The 21,412-nt window shown below is 41.5% G+C and overlaps 1 pseudogene; it reads left to right on the top strand.

The window, feature by feature from the left end:
- LOC100140958 (eukaryotic translation initiation factor 4E-like) overlaps window positions 1-21,412 on the top strand; it is a 65,800-nt pseudogene that overhangs the window by 25,598 nt on the left and 18,790 nt on the right.

Below are 21,412 nucleotides of genomic sequence, written 5' to 3'. Positions count from 1 at the left end.
CATAGATGCAGGTTGTGAGTCTGTGGAGACCGTAAGACCATTCACCCGGTATCCTCATTCATATTTATGAAGTCTTCTTAGAAATAGTTTTCTCTGAAACTTCAGCAATGTAAGTTTGAAGGGTTTTCTTAAAGTCATACCACCTTGGGGAGGGAAAGAAGGAAATTAAGAGAACTAAACTGTGTCCAGACTATGCTTATCTCAAACTATCTTAACCGTTAGAATCTCACATCTCCCCCCTTGTCCCTTGCCTTACACTGGAGGCCTCACCCTACTGCTTAGTCAGTTAAACAGGCAGGGAAGATGGCTGATGTTGTGAGCCTGCAGTCTGCCTCTCAGTCACTGCTGGACGAGGCTGAGGCTCAAAGACACCTTCCTGCAGTGCTGGCACTTTCCAGAGTCATCACTTCCTTGGGGGCAGCAGTTCATGTCATCAGCCATGAGTCTGAGGCCACAGAGGTGACCCAGTGATCCAGAGTGCCAGACAGGTCATGCAGAGCTGGCACAAGGCCACAGACAACACCGAGTAACACCAGATGGGCAAAGCAAATACTGCTTCTGTTGAAGCCAAGTTTCGCATGCATGTCCCAGGCTTTATGGTCATTTTACCCCAGAGTTGAACTCAGCTGTTCTCCACTCCACCCTCAGTCTCTGAGCCACACTGGACCTGAAACCAAAGACATGTACACCCACTTGTACCCACCCCACACTGTCCCTCAACTGCGGGTTTCCTTTCCCACAGACCCAAGCTCCGCTTCCTTCTGCCGGAGCTCCGGCTCTGGGCTTTCCTCTCCAGTCTCCCATCCCTGTTCTCTATAGAGAGATGCCTTCCTTCTTCTTGTCTGTCCCCTTCTCAGACGTCGGAGGAGCCAGTGATGAAGAGTGTCAGGAAAGAGGGCAGCCAGGTTGGAAGGAACAGATGATGGGTAGGAGAAGTTAGGATGAAAGAAGGAAGGATGCAGGGCATGTCCTGGGACACAGCAAATGATGCTCCCCAGGCCTGTTCAGAGGTATCCATGTGCCCTGAAGCCCCAGTTTTATGCTTCCTTGATTAAGTTCCTGACAGTTGACTCACAAAAGCGTTTGTTGGATTCAATTCTAAGCAAAGTAAAAGTGAGAGAAGCCTTTTTTTGCAATATAATCACAGTGAAGCAGATGACCAATGGTGAGTACAGGGAAGTGCTGAATCATCCATTTCCCCCATGAGCTCAAATGTAAACCCATGGAAGCAACCCAAGTGTTCATGGATAGGTAAATGAGTAAATAAGAGGCGGTACATATGTACAATGGAATACTACTTGGCCATAAAAAAAAATGCAATGCTGCCATTTGTAGCAACATGGACGGACCCAGAGATTATCATACAAGTGAAGTGAGTCAGTCAGAGAAAGACAAATATATCACTTGCTGCTAAGTCACTTCAGTCGTGTCCGACTCTGTGCGACCCCGTAGACGGCAGCCCACCAGGCTTCCCCGTCCCTGGGATTCTCCAGGCAAGAACACTGGAGTGGCTTGCCATTTCCTTCTCCAGTGCATGAAAGTGAAAAGTGAAAGTGAAGTCGCTCAGTCGTATCAGACTCTTAGCGACCCCATGGACTGCAGCTTACCAGGCTCCTCCGTCCATGGGATTTTCCAGACAAGAGTACTGGAGTGGGGTGCCATTGCCTTCTCTGATATATCACTTAGTGGGATCTAAAAAATAATGCAAATAAGTTTATTTACAAAACAGAAACAAACTCACAGACATAGAAAACAAACATGGTTACCAAGGGGGAAAGTGAGGGGGGGAAGGACAAATTATGAGTTTAAAAATAACAGACACATTAATAGATACACTAAAGTGAAGTGAAGTGAAAGTCACTCGGTCGTGTCCTGTTCCTTGCGACCCCACGGACTGTACAGTCCATGGAATTCTCCAGGCCAGAATGCTGGAGTGGGTAGCCTTTCCCCTCTCCAGGGGATCTTCCCAACCCAGGGATTGAATCCAGGTCTCCAGCGTTGCAGGCAGATTCTTTACCAGCTGAGCCACAAGGGAAGCCCAATATATACATGTGAAGTGAAGTGAAAGTCGATCAGTTGAGAAATACACTGCTGCTGCTGCTGCTGCTGCTAAGTCACTTCAGTCGTGTACAACTCTGTGTGACCCCATAGACAGCAGCCCACCAGGCTCCCCTGTCCCTGGGATTCTCCAGGCAAGAACACTGGAGTGGGTTGCCATTGCCTTCTCCAATGCATGAAAGTAAAAAGTGAAAGTGAAGTCGCTCAGTTGTGTCCGACTTTTCCCAACCCCATGGACTGCAGCCTACCAGGCTCCACCACCCATGGGATTTTCCAGGCAAGAGTATTGGAGTGGGTTGCCATTGCCTTCTCCGAGAGATACACTATTATATTTATAATAGATAAACAACAAGATCTTACTGTGTAACACAGGGAACAATATTTTGTAATAATAATGAAAGAGAATATACATATATATATATATATGCGCACGCGCACACACACACACACACACACACACACACACACACATAACTGAATCACTTTGCTGTATACCTGAAACTAACATAATATAATAAATCACCTATTTGTTGCTGTTATTCAGTCACTTAAGTTGTGTTCGACTCTTTGTGATCCCATGGACTGTAGCACTCCAGTCTCCTCTGTCCTCCACTATCTCCCAGAGTTTGTTCAAATTTATGTCCACTAAGTCAGTGATACTATCTAAGTATCTCATCCTCTGTTATCCCGTTCTCCTTTTCCTTCAATCTTTCCCAGAATCAGGGTCCTTTCCAATCAGTCAGCTCTTCAAATCAGATGGACAAAGTCTTGGAGCTCCAGCTTCAGCATCAGTTATTCCAATAAATATTCAGGGTTGATTTCCTTTAGGATTGACTGGTTTGATCTCCTTGCTGTTCAAGGGACTCTCAAGAGTCTTCTCCAGCACCACAGTTTGAAAGCATCAGTTCTTTGGCACTCAGTTTTCTTTATGGCCCAACTCTCACCAAGTATACATGACTACTGACTATACAGACCTTTGTCGACAAAGTGATGTCTCTGCTTTTTAATATGCTGTCTAGGTCATGACAACCCACTCCAGAATTCTTGCCTGGAGAGTTCTATGGACAGAGTCTGGGAGGCTACAGTCCACAGGGTCACAAAGAGTTGGACACGATTGAGCACGCATGTGTTGATGAGGCAGCAACAATTGTGGGAGCTCACCAGGGACTGTCTGAGGAACTTCCAAGGAACAAAGGTCTTTTAATCATCTATAGTTAAATTTTAAAAAGACATTTAAAAAAATATGTAAACACAGACTCCAAATGATTTCTGCTGTGCCCTTCACAGCTAGACCCTCAGTGAGCCCCTGTCCAGCACCTTCAGTCCTATAGACCATCTTGTCCCCTTCCCAGGTCTGGACATTGTCCCTTTTTACACTTTGCTTGTTGTGAGTTACCAGCCCCTTGTTTCCTAGTAGGTATCCCTGTGACTACTTGCCCAAGGCGGTTCACACAGAACTTGTAGTCAGAATCCTGTAAGACTATTTCCCTGGAAGCAGCTTCAAGAAGAATCCAGGCATGAAGGGAAACATTTCCACTTAGCAGCACCTTCCAATGAGACATCATCCACCACAGCTGCTCTCAGCTGTGAACTGTGAACTCCCAACAGCACAAAGTATTTGCTCTAATGCTGTGCTAGGAGTCCTAACCAAACTCGTGCTTGGCTTGCAACTGCAATAGGTTGGTCCTTGAAAGTGACTTCAGCTGCCATGTTGAGTCTTTGCTCAAGAAAACACAATGCTGCCAAACTCGAAAACACTCATTGTCTCAACCCCCATTGCCAAACAACTTTCAATACTTCTTCACTTAACCCTTTCTGCAATTTCCCATTTACTCAGAGTCCCAAGTCTCCTTCCTCAGACTCAGCAGTCTCAGTCTGTTGCTGACAGGTGAACAGGAAGCTTGTGGGCACCAATAGCTGGTGAGTGTCTGCCGCCAACACACAGGCCAGGATGGAGAGAACTTGGCTTCAGAGTGGGCAGGACCCCTAGGAGCTGGGCAGCATTCTCAGGGTGGCCCCAGGCCCAAGTTAGTGAAAGGCAGACAAGCATTCAGGTCCCAGACATCGAAGTATCTTCTTCAACACTCATGGGGGCTGGTGGTGCCTCTGAGGGGGAGCTGGCTGTGGCCGAGACTCTCTGGAAAGAAGAGAAGACAGACTGACAAGCCCAATGTCTATGCCACTGAACCCACACCCAGGCACAGAACAGCTTGGCCTTGCTGCCAGCCTGGGCCCTGGTCAGGGCAATCTGATCATGGTCTTGGCAGATTTACCACCTCAGAAAATCACTCTTTCCTCTTTAAATTTTAAAAAATGTTTTATTTTTCCCATGGCTTTTTTAGAATATATTTTTTATTTTTAAATTGTGGCAAAATACATATATAATAAAGTTTACCACCGGAATCATTTTAAAGTGTATGCTGTAATGAGTTTAAGGACATTCACACTGTTGTACAGCCATCCCCTCCAGCCATCTCTCAAAAGTTTTCATCTTCTCTGATTGAAATTCATCCCCATTGAACACAAATTCCATTCTTTGCTCTCCCAGCCCTTGGTAACCACTAGCAGGTTTTTGCTTCTGTGAATGTGACTATTCTAGTGACCTCACATGAGTACAATCAAATGCATATAAATTTTTGATCCCTAAATAAAAGAAGTAGGGGAGTGCTTATGCTTAGGGCCAAAGAACCTAAATGGGCAGAGTGCTGGGTAGACGTAACAGTCCCTTTCTCAGTACTGTATTTCATATGCCTAAGATACATGCTTGCTCATATGCACCTGTAAGTCTGACTGTCTCAGACTGAGAAGCCTACAAGGCTTGTCACTGTGATCGCTACATTCCCAAGTCCTAGTAAAGAGCCTGGCACACAGCAGGGGACATAGAATGGTGCATTTCCTAAGCTCTTGAACACAGACATACTTTCCCCAGACACATCCAGCTTCCACCAAGTTCTCCACACGCTTCTTGTCCATAGACGGGCTTTCTGCACAGAACAGAAAAACACTTTGTCTTCTCTTGCTACATTGCCTCGTGAGATTTGCTGTGGACTACTAGATGAGGCATTTCTCATGCCTGCTGCCTGGTCCCATCTCTGCCCTAAGCCCACAGGGAAGCATAAATAACTCTCCTTCTAAGCTGGAATGTTTCCAAATAACCACAGACAGATTAGAGAAAGGCAGGAGTGCCTGTTAAGGAAATGAACTTGGTGTGAGAGAATAAGCTTCAGAGCATGCAGGGAGCCCATCTGAACAGTGACGGGGAGGGCCATGTCTGCTCATCCCACATGGCTGATGGGCATTAGGCTGCACTTTGGGGATGACTTTCAAATCATCAGCTGTTAATTTCAACCTAAAGAGGTTCAGGAAAATGCCTGGAATAGTCAGCTCAAGTCGCAACTCACTTCCACTGGAGATGGACCTTACAGTCAACATGTCCAAGTCCTCATGTTCCTGCAAGGAAGGGTCTGGTGCTGTCACTGATCGTGACACTCGAGTGCAGAGAAGGTGGTCAGAAAGTCTAGGGCTGGACTGTGGGTTCTCCACTTGACACAAAGGAAAAAGCAAATTTGGAGGAGGATGGTTGTTAAACCATGTGGCAAGGCCAAGGTCTCAAATCTCAGAAAAGTATTGCACCTAAATGTTCATTGACAGATAAATGGATAAAGTTGGGCTTCTTTCATAGCTCAGTCCGTAAAGAATCTGCCTGCAATGCAAGAGACCCAGGTTCAATTCCTGGGTTGGGAAGACCCCTGGAGAAGGAAATGACAACCCACCCCAGTATTCTTGCCTGAAAAACCCATGGACAGAGGAGCCTGGCGGGCTACAGTCCATGGGGTCGCAAGAGTCAGACACGACTTAGCTACTAAACCACCACCATAAAAAAGAATGAGATGATGCCATTTGCAGAAACATGGATGGGCCTGGAATGATTATACTAAGGGAAATAAGTCAGTGAAAGACATATATCATATGATATCACTTATATGTGGAATCTAAAAAAATACAAATGAACTTATATACAAAATAGAAACAGATTCACAGTCATAGAAAACAAACTTATGGTTACCAAAGGAGACAGGTGGGTGGGAGGGTTAAATTAGTAATTTGGGAATAATATATATGTATATATTTGTTGCTGTTGTTGTTCAGTTGCTCAGTAGTGTGCAACTCTTTGTGACCACATGAAGTGCAGCATGCCAGGCTTCCTTGTCCTTCACCATCTCCCTGAGTTTGCTCAAACTCATGTCCATTGAATCTGTGATGCCATCAAACTGTTTCATCCTCTGTCACCCCCTTCTTTTCTTGCCCTCAATCTTTCTCAGCATCAGGGTCTTTTCCAATGAGTCAGCTCAAAACAACAGGTGGCCAAAGTATTGGAGCTTCAGCTTCAGCTCCAGTTCTTCAAATGAATATTCAGGGTTGATTTCCCTTAGAATTAACTGGTTTGATCTCCTTGCAGTCCGAGGGACTCTCAAGAGTCTTCTCCAACACCACAGTTCAAAAGCATCAATTCTGCAGCACTCAGCCTTCTTTAGGGTCTGACTCTCACATCCTTACATGACTACTGGAAAAACTAGCTTTGACTATATGGACCTTTGTCAGCTGAGTTATGTCTCTGCTTTTTAATATGCTGTCTAGTTTGGTCATAGCTTTTCTTCCAAGAAGCAAGTGTCTTTTAAATTATGGCTGCAGTTATCATCCACATTGATTTTGGAGATCAAAAAAATTAAATCTGACACTGTATCCACATTTTCCCCATCTATTTGCCATGAAGTGATACGACTGGATGCTATGATCTTTGTTTTTGAATGTTGAGTTTTAAGCCAGCTTTTTCACTCTCCTTTCACTTTCATCAAGAGGCTCTTTAGTTATTCTTCACTTTCTGCCATAAGAGTGGTGTTGGCATCTGCATATCTGAGGTTATTGATATTTCTTCCTGCAATCTTGATTCCAGCTTGTGCTTCATCCAGCCCAGCATTTTGCATGATGTACTCTGCATATAAGTTAAAAAAGCAGGGTGACAATATAGAGCCTTGACATACTCCTTTCTCAATTTTGACCCAGTCCCTTTTTCCATGTCCAGATCTAACTGTTGCTTCTTGACCTGCATACCGATTTCTCAGGAGGCAGGTAAGGTGGTCTGGTATCCCCATCTCTTGAAGACTTTTCCACAATCTGTTGTGATCCACACAGTCTGTTGGCCACCTGATGTGAAGAACTGACTGATTTGAAAAGACCCTGATGCTGGGAAAGATTGAAGGCGGGAGAAGGGGATGACAGAAGATGAGATGCTTGGATGGCATCACTGGCTCAATGGACATGAGCCTGAGTAAACTCTTGGATTTGGTGATGGACAAAGAAGTCTGGTGTGCTGCAGTCCATGGGTCACAAAGAGTCGAACGTGACTGCACAACTGAACTGAAGAGTTCATGATGAAAGTGAAAGTGAAAGTCGCTCAGCTGTGTCCAACTCTTTGTGATCCCCATGGACTGAATTCTCCAGAATACTGGCATGAGTAGCCTTTCCCTTCTCCAGGAGATCTACAAAAGATAAACAGATCTCTCTGACCTATGTCCATCATGGCACAACAGGTCCACCCACATTTAATACAGGCTCTGCTTCCCTTTTTTCAGCTCTTCTCAGCTGAGAAGCTTCCAAATTGGAAAAGGACTATGTCAAGGTTGCATATTGTCACCCTGCTTATTTAACTTACATGCAGAGTACATCATGCAAAATGCCAGGCTGGTTGAAGCACAAGCTGGAATCAAGATTGCCTGGAGAAATATCAATAACCTTAGATATGCAGATCACACCACCCTTATGGCAGAAAGTAAAGAGGAACTAAACAGCCTCTTGATGAAAGTTAAAGAGGAGAGTAAAAATGTTGGCTTAAAACAAAACATTCAAAAAACAAAGATCATAGCAACCAGTCTCATCACTTCATGGCAAATAGATGGGGAAATAGTAACAGACTTTATTTTCTTGGGCTCCAAAATCACTGCAGATGGTGACTGCAGACATGAATTTAAAAGATGCTTGCTCCTTGGAAGAAAAGCTATGACTAACCTAGACAGCATATTAAGAACTGAGACATTGCTTTGCCAACAAAGGTCCATCTAGTCAAAGCTATGGTTTTTCCAGTAGTCATGTATGGATGTGAGAATTGGACTATAAAAAAGCTGAGTGCTGAAGAACTGATGCTTTTGAACTGTTGTTTTGGAGAAGACTCTTGAGAGTCCCTTGGACTGCAAGAAGATCCAATCAGTCCATCCTAAAGGAGATCAGTCCTGGATATTCATTGGAAGGATTGATGTTGAAGCTGAAACTCCAATACTTTGGCCATCTAATGCAAAAAGCTGACTCCTTGGAAAAGACCCTGCTGCTGGGAAAGAATGAAGGTGGGAGAAGAAGAGGATGACAGGGATGGCTGGATGGCATCACCAATTCGATGGACATGAGTTTGAATAAATTCCAGGAGTTGGTGATAGACAGGGAAGCCTGGCTTGCTACAGTTTGTGGAATCACAAAGAGTTGGACACGACTGAGTGACTGAACTGAACTGCTTTACTTTGGCTATGTCCATTGAAGTTCAAGGCCTCACGAGGCTAACAAAGTCTTTCAGGTGTTTTACAAGTTCCAAAAAGTGATGAAATGATGAAAGGGTATTTATTTTGGGATTTCCTGACATTCGCAAAAAAAAAAAAAAAAAACATTTTGAATGTAGACTTCAGTACTTCTAAAACTAGCAACATAACATTTCCTTTAAAATGTCAACAAACTTTCAAAAAACACTGCAGTCCTGGCCTGTCTGATCTACAGTAAGCTCCAAAGTGAGTTGAGAAGATATATACAAAAGCTATCTATCTATTGGCTTGTCAAGGACTTACTGGCCAAAGCAAAATTACAGAGATGACATCCCTACAGAAGTCTTGTGTAGAGAAAAATTTCTTCATGGATTCTGTGGAAGAGACCCTGATTCAAGGATTTAAGTGCAGGTAGTGTTTTGGGAAGTTGATGCAGAAAAGACTGCTAGAGGGTGGGGAAGTCAAAAGGGAGGAAATACAGTCTCCAGGGTAGAGGGTGGGAGAGTGGGGAGTGGGGTATAATCAAGCAAATAATCACAGGGACAGCTGGAGCTTATCTCAGTAGGGATCTCTACCCACAGTGGTAAAGACACCTCAAAGTTATTCCAACCAAGGGGTGAGGAAGCATTGTAAATTATTACCATAAATTTTAACGTTCATCTTTATCCTGTGCAAGGCTTTAAATGCAAATATCAGCATTTAACTCATACAGAATCATCAAAATTATGCAATTTGTATTTGGTAGTTCACAACACATTTATATCTCTTATCAGAATGGTGGCCACATAAAACTAACTCATCTGGGTTTATTTCATCCATTCCTTCCACCCTCCACTGGCTACCTTTGGCTCACTGATGAATAAAGACGGCCCTAAAGGAGAGATGGGTTGGCATATCTTTCCATTTCCTTCTGTCTCTTCACTGTCAGCATAACCAATTGGCTAATATGGGAAGTAGCAAGAGTAAGAAAGGATGAGATAGGGTTGGCTCCTGAATCTGCTCTCTGTAGAAGAAGCAAGTTGTGATGTGATCAGAAAATGTGACCTCCTGGACTGTTGACACCTCTTTACCCAGTCAGGGATGTGACACACTTAACCTTGTACTTACTCTCTCCCAGCATCCTGGATCCCTAAATTCTGGGCTCGTGGGCCATTGGGAAAGCTTTGTGGAAACTGGGGAAGCAAGGAACGACAGTGGGGATCACATACCCCATGGGAATTTCCTCTGCTCAGGCCTCATCACTTTCGCTTACAAAAGCCCAAGGATAGAGCTACTCTAATCTCATGACAAGGACAGAAAAGCATTGAACCCGGAGCAGGGTCCTTCTGAATGTGAGAACCCCTGGAAGGCTGGTCTTGGCTAGCCCTCCTGTGGTACATCCATGCCGTGCCAGAGGGATGATGAGAGAAAGCCTTGGGCAGAGATGCAGATGTCTGCCACCTTCACTTAATGTGCAAAGGTAGGTGCTAGAGCAGGTGCAGGGTGATGGGCAGTCTCCAAAGACATCTCTGAGCTTTAAACAGAAGAGCATTGTACTTCAGGGTTTGTTTGCTGAGTATGCTGGACTCACCATTTCCTGCAATGTAGATGAGAGTCAGGAGATTTGTCACAGGGATATTTTTTATGTGTCAGCCCCATCAAAATGAAGATCACATGTTTCCCTCATCAATTTACCCTTTCCCATAGTTTTAAAAATCGAGGTATGGTATATTTCCAATATAGTATTAGTTTCGGGTATAAAATATAGTGATTCAAAATTTTTTAAAGATTATACTTCACTTACAGTTATTATAAAATACTGGCTATATTTGCTGTACTATACATCACCTCCTTATAGCTTGTTTATTTTACTTTTAAAAATTATCTGTATTTAATATTGAGGTATAGTTGATATACAGTATTATATAAGTTTCAGGTGTATAGCATAGCTATTTATGATTTTTTTCTTTTTTAAATTATTTATTTTTAACTGAAGGATACTTGTTTTTCAGAATTTTGTTGTTTTCTGTCAACAAAACAGAAAGGTTTTTTAGAGGTTATACTCTATTTATAGTGCTTATAAAATATTGGCTTTATTCTCTGTTCAGTTCAGTTCAGTTCAGTCGCTCAATTGTGTCCGAGTCTTTGCGACCCCATGAATCGCAGCACACCAGGCCTCCCTGTCCATCATCAACTCCCGGAGTTCACTCACTCACGTCCATCGAGTCAGTGATGCCATCCAGCCATCTCATCCTCTTACGTCCCCTTCTCCTCCTGCATGTACTCTGCATATAAGTTAAATAAGCAGGGTGACAATATACAGCCTTGACGTACTCCTTTTCCTATTTGGAACCAGTCTGTTGTCCCATGTCCAGTTCTAACTGTTGCTTCCTGACCTGCATACAGATTTCTCAAGAGGCAGATCAGGTGATCTGGTATTCCCATCTCTTTCAGAATACAATAAATCCTTATGACTTACTTTTTTAAATTGGAAGATAGGTGCTTTACAATATTGTACCAGTTTCTGCTGTACAACACAAATCAACCATAAGTACATATGTATATATCCCCTCCCTCTTTAGTCTGCCTCCCTCCCACTCCCGTCTCACCCCTCTAGGTCATCACAGAGTGTCAGGCTGGGCTCCCTGTGTTATATAGCAGCTTACCATTAGCTATCTGTTTCACATATGGTGGTGTATATGTCAATGCTACTTTCTCGATTTGTCCCACCCTTTCCTTCTCCTGTTGTGTCCATAAGACCATCCTCCTCTACATCTGTGTCTCTATTTCTGCCATGCATATAGTTTCATCAGTACCATTTTTTCTAGATTCCATATATACACATTAACATATGATATTTGTTTTTCTCTTTTTGACTTATTTCACTCTGTATAACAGGTTCTAGGTTCATCTACCTCATTTCAATTGACTCAAATTCATTCTGTTTTATGGCTGAGTAATATTCCATTGTATATATATACCACAATTTCTTTATGCACTCATTTGCTGATGGACACGTAGGATGGTTCCAAGTTCTGGCTATTGTAAATAGTGCTGCAGTGAACACTGGGGTACTGTGTTTTTTGAATAGTGGTTTTCTCAGGGTACATGCCCAGTAGAGGGATTGCTGGGTCATATAGTAGCTTTGTTCCTAGCTTTTAAAGAAGCCTCCATATAGTTTTCCATGGTGGTTGTATCATTGTTCATTCCCACCAACAGTGCAAGAGGGTTCCCTTTTCTCTATATCCTCTGCAGCAATTATTGTAGATTTTTAAATGATGGCCATTCTGACTGGTGTGAGATGATACCTCATTGTAGTTTTGATTTGCATTTCTATAATAATGAACAATGCTGAGCATCTTTTCATATGTTTGTTGGTCAGCTGTATGTCTTCTCCGGAGAAATGTCTGTTTAGGTCTTCCACCCATTTTTTGAATGGGTTGTTTGTTTTTCTTATATTGAGCTGCATGAGCTGCTTGTATAATTTGGAGATTAATCCTTTGTAAGTTGCTTCATTTGTAATTATTTTCTCACATTCTGAGGGCTATCTATTCATTTTGCTTATAGCTTCCTTTGCTGTGCAAAAGATTTTAAATTTAATTAAAATATGTTTGCTATTTCAGTTTAAATAAAACTATTTGTTATTTTTGCTTTTATTTCCATTACTCTAGGACGTGGGTCATAGAGGATATTGCTGTGATCTACATTGAAAGAGTGTTCTGCCTATGTTTTCCTCGAAGAATTTTATAGTTTCTGTTCTTATACTTAGGTCTTTAATCCATTTTGAGCTTTGCGTGTGTGTGTGTGTGTGTGTGTATGGTGTTGGGAAGTTCTCTAATTCATTCTTTTACACGTAACCATCTAGTTTTCCAAGCATCACTTTTTGAAGAGGTTGTTTTTTCTCCATTGTGTATCTTGCCTCCTTTGTCAAAGGTAAGGTGCCCACAGGTACTTGGGTTTATTTCTGGACTTTCTATCTTGTCCCATTGATCTATATTTCTGTTCTTGTGCCAGTAATATATTGTCTTGATGACAGTGACTTTGAAGTATAATCTGAAGTCAGGAAAATCGATTCCTCCAGCTCCACATTTCTTTCTCAAAATTGCTTTGGTGATTCAGGGTCTTTTGTTGCCATACAAATTACAAAATATTTTGTTGTAGTTCTGTGAAAAATATCATTGGTAGTTTGATGGGGATTGCACTGAATTTGTAGAATGCTTTGGGTAGTATAGCCATTTTCACAATATTAATTTTTCCAGTTCAAGAACATGGTATATCTTTCCACCTGTTTGTGTCATCTTTGATTTTTCTCATCAGTGTCTTATACTTTCATGCATACAGACATTTTGTCTCTTTAGGTAGGTTGAAGGAGACCAGCCCTGGGATTTCTTTGGAAGGAATGATGCTAAAGTTGAAACTCCAGTACTTTGGGCACCTCATGTGAAGAGTTGACGCATTGGAAAAGACTCTGATGCTGGGAGGGGTTGGGGGCAAGAGGAGAAGGGGACGACAGAGGATGAGATGGCTGGATGGCATCACTGACTCGATGGACGTGAGTCTCAGTGAACTCCGGGAGTTGGTTATTGGCAGGGAGGCCTGGTATGCTGCAATTCATGGGGTTGCAGAGTCGGACACGACTGAGCGACTGATCTGATCTGATCTGATCTGATTCATAGGTATTTTATTCTTTTTGTTGCAATGGTGAGTGGGATGGTTTCTTTAATTTTATTATCTGATTTTTGTTGTTGTTGTTAGTCTGTAGGAGTGCAAGGAATTTCTGTGTATTAATTTTGTATCCTGTGACCTTTCTAAATTCACTGATTTGCTCTAGTAATTTTCTGGTGGCATCTTTAGGGTTTGCTATGTAGACCATCTGTTGTTTTCCTCTATTTCTTTGCATTGATTGCTTAAGAAGGCTTTCTTATCTCTTCTTGCTATTCTTTGGAACTCTGCATTCAGATGTTTATATCTTTCCTTTTCTCCTTTGCTTTTCACTTCTCTTTTCACAGCTATTTGTAAGGCCTCCCCAGACAGCCATTTTGCTTTTTTGCATTTCTTTTTATGCAAAGAAATAGAGGAAAACAACAGAATGGGAAAGACTAGAGATCTCTTCAAGAAAATCAGAGATACCAAAGGAACATTTAATGCAAAGATGGGCTTGATAAAGGACAGAAATGGTATGGACCTAACAGAAGCAGAAGATATTAAGAAGCGATGGCAAGAATACACAGAAGAACTGTACAAAAAAGAGCTTCACGACCCAGATAATCATGATGGTGTGATCACTGACCTAGAGCTAGACATCCTGGAATGTGAAGTCTTAGAAAGCATCACTATGCACAAAGCTAGTGGAGGTGATAGAATTCCAGTTGAGCTATTCCAAATCCTGAAAGATGATGCTGTGAAAGTGCTGCACTCAATATGCCAGCAAATTTGGAAAACTCAGCAGTGGCCACAGGACTGGAAAAGGTCAGTTTTCATTCCAACCCCAAAGAAAGGTAATGCCAAAGAAAGCTCAAACTACCGCACAATTGCACTCATCTCACATGCTACTAAAGTAATGCTCAAAATTCTCCAAGCCAGGCTTCAGCAATACATGAACTGTGAACTTCCTGATGTTCAAGCTGGTTTTAGAAAAGGCAGAGGAACCAGAGATCAAATTGCCAACATCTGCTGGATCATGGAAAAAGCAAGAGATTTCCAGAAAAACATCTATTTCTGCTTTCTTGACTATGCCAAAGCCTTTGACTGTGTGGATCACAATAAACTGTGGAAAATTCTTCAAGAGATGGGAATACCAGACCACCTGATCTGCCTCTTGAGAAATTTGTATGCAGGTCAGGAAGCAACAGTTAGAACTGGACATGGGACAACAGACTGGTTCCAAATAGGAAAAGGAGTACGTCAAGGCTGTATATTGTCACCCTGCTTATTTAACTTATATGCAGAGTACATCATGAGAAAGCCTTGGCTGGAAGAAGCACAAGCTGGAATCAAGATTGCCAGGAGAAATATCAATAACCTCAGATATGCAGATGACACCACCCTTATGGCAGAAAGTGAAGAGGAACTCAAAAGCCTCTTGATGAAAGTGAAAGTGGAGAGTGAAAAGGTTGGCTTAAAGCTCAACATTCAGAAAACGAAGATCATGGCATCTGGTCCCATCACTTCATGGGAAATAGATGGGGAAACAGTGGAAACAGTGGCAGCCTTTATTTTTCTGGGCTCCAAAATCACTGCAGATGGTGACTGCAGCCATGAAATTAAAAGACGCTTACTCCTTGGAAGGAAAGTTATGACCAACCTAGATAGCGTATTCAAAAGCAGAGACGTTACTTTGCCAACAAAGATCCATCTAGTCAAGGCTATGGTTTTTCCTGTGGTCATGTATGGATGTGAGAGTTGGACTGTGAAGAAGGCTGAATGCCGAAGAATTGATGCTTTTGAACTGTGGTGTTGGAGAAGAGTCTTGAGAGTCCCTTGGACTGCAAGGAGATCCAACCAGTCGATTCTGCAGATCAGCCCTGGGATTTCTTTGGAAGGAATGATGCTGAAGCTGAAACTCCAGTACTTTGGCCACCTCATGCGAAGAGTTGACTCATTGGAAAAGACTCTGATGCTGGGAGGGATTGGGGGCAAGAGGAGAAGGGGACGACAGAGGATGAGATGGCTGGATGGCATCACTGACTCGATGGATGTGAGTCTCGGTGAACTCCGGGAGTTGGTGATGGACAGGGAGGCCTGGCGTGCTGGGAGTCATGTAGTGGCAAAGAGTCGGACACGACTGAGCAACTGATCTGATCTGATGTAGAGTATCATGTTATCTGCAAACAGTGAAGGTTTTATTTCCTCTTTTCCAGTCTGGGTTCCTTGTATTTCTGTGTCTTCTCTGCTTGCCATGGCTAGACCTTCCAAACTTATATTGAATAACAGTGGCAAGAGTGGCACTCTCATCTTGTTCCTGATCTTAGTGGAAATGTTTCCGTTTTCCACTATCTAGAATAATGTTTTCTGTGGATTTGTCATGTATGGTTTTTACTATGTTGAGGTGGGCTCCTTCTGTGCCTACTTTTGGAGACTTTTTTTAAAAATCACAAATGGGTATTCAACTTTGTCAAAAGCTTTTTCAGCATTTTTGTTGCAATAGTGAGATTATCATATGATTTTTATTTTTCAATTCATTAATAGTATATTAATAAATCACAAGCATTGATTTGTGTATTTTGAAGAATCCTTGAATTCCTGGAATAAACCCAATTAATTATGTTTATTGACCAGTTTAATGTGTTATTGAATTCTGCTTGTCAGAATTTTGTTGAGCATTTTTCCATCTACATTCATCAGTGATATTGGTCTGTAATTTTTTTGTGGCATCTTTGTCTGGTTTTGGTATCATGATGGTGGCTTCATAGAATAAGTTTGGGAGTGTTCCTCCTTTTACAAGTTTTTGTAAGAGCAGGATAGGTGTTAGCGCTCCTGTAAACGTTTGATAGAATTCACCTGTGAAGCCATCTGGTCTTGGGCTTTTGTTTGTTGGAAGATTTTTGATGACAGTTTGACTTCAGTGCTTGTGGTTGATCTGTACATATTTTCTATTTCTTCCTGGTTTAGTCTTGAAGGTTGTACTTCTATAAGAATTTGTCCATTTCTTCCAGGTTGTCCTTTTTATTCTCATATAGTTGCTCATAATAGTCTTTTATGATCCTTTTATTTCTGCATGGTTTGCTGTAACTTCTTTTTGTTTTCTAATATTATTGATTTTAGTCTTTTCCCTTTTTTGTTGAGTTTTACTAATGCTTTGTCAATTTTATTTATCTTCTCAAAATAACAGCTCTTAGTATTAATGGTCTTTACTAGTGTTTTCTTCATTCCTTTTTCATTTATTTCTGCTCTGATTTTTAATGATTTCTTTCCTTCTGCTAACTTTGAGGTTTTTTTTCCTTCTTTATCTAGTTGTTTTACATGTAAAGTTGGGTTGCTTTATGCTTTTTTCTTTCTTGAGGTATAATTGTATTGTTACAAACTGCCCTCTTAGGACTGCTTTTGCTGCATCACATAGGCTTTGAGAATAATGATCAATTGGAAAGAAATAGAGGAAAACAATAGAATAGGAAAGACTAGAGACCTCTTCAAGAAAATTAGAGATACCAGGGGAACACTTCATGCAAAACTGGGCAAAATAAAGGACAGAAATGGTACAGACCTAACAGAAGCAGAAGATATTAAGAGATGGCAAGAATACACAGAAGAACTATACAGAAAAGATCTTCATGACCCAGATACTCACGATGGTGTGATCACTCACTTACAACCATACATCCTGGGATGCAAAGTCAAGTGGGCCTTAGGAAGCATCACTACGAACAAAGCTAGTGGAGGTGATGAAATTCCAGTTGAGCTACTTCAAATCCTGAAAGATGATGCTGTGAAAGTGCTGTACTCAATATGCCAGTAAATTTGGAAAACTCAGCAGTGGCCAAAGGACTGGAAAAGGTCAGTTTTCATTCCAATCCCAAAGAAAGGCAATGCCAAAAATGTTCACACTACTTCACGATTGTCCTGGTCTCACACGCTAGTAAAGTAATGCACAAAATTCTCCAAGCCAGGCTTCAACAGTACGTGAACTAAGAACTTCCAAATGTTCAAGCTGGATTTAGAAATGGCAGAGGAACTAGAGATCCAATTGCTGACATCCACTGGATCATCAAAAAAGCAAAAGAGGTCCATAAAAAACATCTACTTCTGCATTATTGACTATGCCGAAGACTTTGACTGTGTGGATCACAACAAACTGTGGAGAATTCTTCAAGAGATGGGAATACCAGACTCCTGAGAAAGGTACTGAGAAAGGTACCGAGGCATATCTGCCTCCTGAGAAATCTGAATGTGGGTCAAGAAGCAACAGAACTGGACATGGAACAATGGACTTGTTCCAGGTTAGGAAAGGGGTACGTCAAGGTTGTATATTGTCACCCTGCTTATTTAACTTATATGCAGAGTACATCATGCGAAATGCCAGGCTGAATGAAGCACAAGCTGGAATCAAGATTGCCAGGAGAAATATCAATAACCTCAGATATGGAGATCATACCATCCTTATGACAGAAATTGACGAGGAACTAAAGAGTCTCTTGATGAAAGTGAAAGAGGAGAGTGAAAATGTTGGCTTAAAATTCAACATTCAAAAACCTAAGATTATGGCATCTGGTCCCATCGTTTCATGGCAAATAGACAGGGAAACAATGAAAACAGTGACAGACTTCTTTTGTGGGGTAAGGGAGCTCTAAAATCACTGCAGATGGTGACTGAAGCCCTGAAATTAAAAGACACTTGCTCCTTGGAAGAAAAGCTGTGACCAATGGAGATAGCATATTAAAAAGCAGAAACATTACTTTGCCAACAAAGGTCTGTCTAGTCAAAGCTCTGGTTTTTCCAGCAGTTATGTAAGTATTTGAGAGTTGAACTATAAAGAAAGCTGAGCACCAAAGAATTGATGTTTTTGAGCTGTGATGCTGGAGAAGACTCTTGAGAGTCCCCTGGACTGCAAGGAGATCAAACCAGTCACTCCTAAAGGAAATCAGTCCTGAATATTCATTGGAAAGACTGATATTGAAGCTGAAACTCCAATACTTTGTCTACCTGATATGAAGAACTGACTCTTTGGAAATGACACTGATCCTGGAAAATATTGAAGGCAAGAGGACAAGGGGACAACAGAGGATGAGATGGTTGGATGGCATCACTGACTCGATGGACATGAGTTTGAGTAAACTGGGAGCTGGTGGTGGACAGGGAGGCCTGACATGCTGCAGTCCATGGGGTCACAAAGAGTCAGACATGACTGAGTGACTGAACTGAACTGATAGGTTTTGGGTCATCATGTTTTGTTGTCATTTGTTTATAGGTATGTTTTTATTTCCCCTTTGGTTTCTTCAGTAACCTGTTGGTTATTTAGAAGCATATTGCTAATCTCCATGTGTTTGTGTTTTTCATAGATTTTTTCCCCTGTAATTGATATCTAATCTCATAGCATTGTGGTCAGAAAAGATGTTGGATATGATTTGGATTTTCTTAAATTTACTGGGATTTGATTTGTGTCCCAAGAGGTGATCTATCTTGGGGATTGTTCCATGTGCACTTGAGAAAAAAGTGTATTCTGCTCCTTTTGGATGGAATGTCTTGTAGATATCAATTAAATTTATTTGGTCTAATGTGTTATTAGGGCTTGCACTTCCTTGTCAATTTTCTGTCTGGATGATTTGTCCATTGGTGTAAGTGGGGTGTTAAAGTTCCCCACTATTATTGTGTTACTGTCAAATCCCCTTTTTGTAGCTGTTGATGTTTGCCTTATGTATTGAGGTGCTTCTATGTTCAGTTCAGTTCAGTTGCTCAGTCGTGTCCGACTCCTTGCAACCCCATGAATCACAGCACGCCAGGCCTCCTTGTCCATCACCAACTCCCGGAGTTCACTCAGACTCACGTCCATTGAGTCAGTGATGCCATCCAGCCATCTCATTCTCTGTCATCTCCTTCTCCTCCTGCCCCCAATTCCTCCCAGCATCAGGGTCTTTTCCAATGAGTCAGCTCTTTGTATGAGGTGGCCAAAGTATTGGAGTTTAAGCTTCAGTATCAGTCCTTCCAATGAACACCCAGGGCTGATCTCCTTTAGGATGGACTGGTTGGATCTCCTTGCAGTCCAAGGGACTCTCAAGAGTCTTCTCCAACACCACGGTCAAAAGCATCAATTCTTCAGCACTCAGCTTTCTTCACAGTCCAACTCTCATATCCATACATGACCACTGGAAAAACCATAGTCTTGACTAGACAGACTTCTGTTGGCAAAGGAATATCTCTGCTTTTTAATATGCTATCTAGGTAGGTCATAACTTTCCTTCCAAGGAGTAACCGTCTTTTAATTTCATGGCTGCAATCACCATCTGCAGTGAAATAAAGTCTGACACTGTTTCCACGGTTTCCCCATCTATTTCCCATGCAGTGATGGGACCAGATGCCATGATCTTCGTTTTCTGAATGTTGAGCTTTAAGCCAACTTTTTCACTCTCGTCTTTCACTTTCATCAAGAGGCTTTTTAGTTCCTCTTCACTTTCTGCCATAAGGGTGGTGTCATCTGCATATCTGAAGTTATTGATATTTCTCCCAGCAATTTTGATTCCAGCTTGTGCTTCTTCCAGTCCAGAGTTTATCATGATGTACTCTGCATATAAGTTAAATAAGCAGGGTGACAATATACAGCCTTGACAATATACCACACAATTGCACTCATCTCACATGCTAGTAAAGTAATGCTCAAAATTCTCCAAGCCAGGCTTCAGCAGTACGTGAACTGTTAAATTTCAGATGTTCAAGCTGGTTTTAGAAAAGGCAGAGGAACCTGAGATCAAATTGCCAACATCTGCTGGATCATGGAAAAAGCAAGAGAGTTCCAGAAAAACATCTATTTCTGCTTTATTGACTATGCCAAAGCCTTTGTGTGGATCACAATAAACTGGAAAATTCTGAAAGAGATGGGAATACCAGACCACCTGACCTGCCTCTTGAGAAATCTGTATGCAGGTCAGGAAGCAACAGTTAGAACTGGACATGGAACAACAGACTGGTTCCAAATAGGAAAAGGAGTACGTCAGGGCTGTATATTGTCACCCTGCTTATTTAACTTATATATGCTTCTATGTTGGGTGTATGTATATTTTTAATTGCTATATCTTCTTCTTGGATTGATCCTTTGATCATTATGTAGTGTTCTTCATTGTCTCTTGTAACAGTATTTACTTTAAAGTCTGATATAAGTATTGCTACTCCAATTTTTTCTGAATTCCATTTGCATGGAATACCTGTTTCCAATGCCTCACTTTCAGTCTGTATGTGCCACTAGGTCTGAAGTGGGTCTCTGTGCACAGTGTATGTATGGGTCTTGTTTTTGTATTCATTTAGTCAGTTTTGTCATTTGGTTGGGGCATTTGGTCCATTTACATTTAAGGTAATTCTTGATATATATGATCCTATTATCATTTTTAAGTCTTTTCCTTTTCTTCTGTTTCCTTTTCTTTTCCTTCTCTTATGTTCCTTAACATTTGTTATAAGGCTGGTTTGGTGATGCTGAATTCTCTTTCACTTGTCTGTAAGGCTTTTGATTTCTCCATTGAATCTGAATGAGATCCTTGCTTGGTAAATAATCTTGCTTGTAGGATTTTTCCTTTCATCACTTTAAGCATATCCTGCCACTCACTTCTATCCTGCAGCATTTCTTCTAATAGATCAGCTGCTAACCTTATGTGGATTCCCTTGCATGTTATTTGTTGCTCTTCCCTCGCTGCTTTTAATATTTTTATATGTGTATAAGTTTTGTTAGTTTGATTATTAAGTGTCTTGGCATATTTCTCCTTGGGTTTATCTTGTGTGGGACTTTCTGGACTTGTGTGGCTATTTACTTTCCCATCTTAGGGAGGTTTTCAAGTATAATCTCCTCAAATATTTTCTTATACCCTTTCATTTTGTCTTCTTCTTCTGGAACCCCTATAACTTGAATGTTGGTGTGCTTAATGTTGTCCCAATGGTCTCTGAGACTGTCTTCACTTTTTTTCATTCTTTTCTATTTATTCTACTCTGCTTCACTTATTTTCACTATTCTGTCTTCCATCTCACTTACCCATTCTTCTGCTTCGGTTATTCTGCTATTGGTTCCAGCTACTGTATTTTTTATTTCAGTTGTTGTGCTGTTCATCAATGATTATTTGTTCTTTAGTTTCATACATCGCAGAAGATGAGATGGT

The sequence above is a fragment of the Bos taurus genome, chromosome 21 (assembly GCF_002263795.3).
Source record: "Bos taurus isolate L1 Dominette 01449 registration number 42190680 breed Hereford chromosome 21, ARS-UCD2.0, whole genome shotgun sequence".
Taxonomy (NCBI): domain Eukaryota; kingdom Metazoa; phylum Chordata; class Mammalia; order Artiodactyla; family Bovidae; genus Bos; species Bos taurus.
This window is presented reverse-complemented; position numbering and strand designations above follow the sequence as displayed.